This window comes from Octodon degus, unplaced genomic scaffold (genome assembly GCF_000260255.1).
Source record: "Octodon degus isolate 3935 unplaced genomic scaffold, OctDeg1.0 scaffold00061, whole genome shotgun sequence".
Taxonomy (NCBI): domain Eukaryota; kingdom Metazoa; phylum Chordata; class Mammalia; order Rodentia; family Octodontidae; genus Octodon; species Octodon degus.
Window position 1 is genome coordinate 211,009 of NW_004524637.1, and position 1,764 is coordinate 212,772.

Below are 1,764 nucleotides of genomic sequence, written 5' to 3' on the forward strand. Positions count from 1 at the left end.
GAAGAAATCAATGAAATGAGCTACTTACTATGTATAGTCACAAAATCAGCCATGAATTTACTTTAAGTGACCTTAAACCAAGTATTTTGAGTTTTTGTTCTCTAGTGGGATATACTATAGGCAAAGAAAAACACATAAAATCTTAAACTATCTTCAGTAGTTTTGTTGTTAGTAATAACAATGGCATTAAAGGAGTTTTAAGATGAATGTACATGTATCAATTCCCTGCAAGGAATGCAAACTTTATGTACTACAAATATGTATTAATAAAAAATGTAAAAAGTGCAAAGCACTATTAGTATTTTGACTTTGAAACTTCTGTCCATGTGATGATACAATAAAAAAGCACTTAGATAAGTAATAATGTCAGCCTTGAGGATATGCAGCCTTAAAGGTAAAAATAAAAGAAGGAATTGAAGACATCAGTGAGAATTTATGATTTATCTTGTTTGAAACTACTTATTTTATATCTCTAGCTGTAGAAAAGTCATAGAAGGAAGAGCAGTGTGGTAACTAACTGGCTATTCCTACCCCAGCTTCTACATATCTTTTGTTACTAAAGGGATCAGGACTCCTTTGATTCTAGTTTGGGGAAGGAAATGTAAAAGATGAGCTTGAGATGCCTTGTTCCGCCTGAAAGCAAGGGAGCTACCTATGATCCCAGGTCCTTTCAAAAGGACCCAAGAGTCCAAAAAAGAATGGCCACAGATGGACAAACATGAACACCCATTGCTGTCAGTCATGACTTCAGTCATCAATCAAGATGGATGGATGCAAAAAAGTCTGTGAATTCATAATGATATAGAAAATAAACAATAAAAATAAACTTTAAATACTCATAAGTTATCTTAGGAAGTAACATTGAAGGGCACCATTGCAGTATTCTGTCCATTGTTAAATAGAAGAATCCAACATATATCTTGTCCTTCCTTATACAGATTCTAAGTCCAAGAGAGAAGCACAGGCCAGAGTCCAGGCAGAGGTCAGGCAGGTAAGACATGGGCAGGGGAGAGAAGTAATGGTAATCCGAGTGCCGGGTCTGTGAGCAGAGGCTGTGGTGTCAGATAAGCCCTGGGTCAAATCTCAGCTGTCTTCTTGTATTTTAGGGAAGGGTCTACAGGGTGTTCAAGGTCTTGCTACTAGATCAGACTCATAGTGATCTGCCTGTTTACAGCCTCCCAAGAGCTGGGATTACAGTTGTGCGCCACCATGCCCGGTCTCAATTGTCATCTCAGCATGCCCCGGGGGCCAGCATGGCAGGCCTGGAGATCAAACCCCTGGTCCCTGCAACTGCGCGCAGTCATTTTAATCTGCTGAGCTATTTGGCTGGCCCTTTCAGCTGCCTTCTTCATCAGTCATATTCCTGTCCATAAAGTGGTAAGGACATCTGCATGACAGGGCTGAGTACTGAGCTGAGTAGAGAATGAGGGTTACATGTAATGTCTTGCTCAAGCATAGTAACTGACTTCTGTTGTTGAGAGACTGGCCAGGTAGACAGAACCTAGCAAGATGACCCATGCTGTCGGGCGCTCGTTGAAATCACACGCGAGTCAGATGGTGCTTAAGCTTCTCTTTATTCTTCTCTCCCCCGAACTTCTCCCCGGAACTACTACTCAACCGAACTACTTCACCGAACTACTTCCCGAACTCCTCCGCCGAACTACCCCGGACCTTCCGTAACATCCTCTTTTATACTCCCCAGGACCAATCAAATAAGGCTGCGTGTCTTAAACCGGCCAATGGGCAAGTGCCTGGTTGTAACAG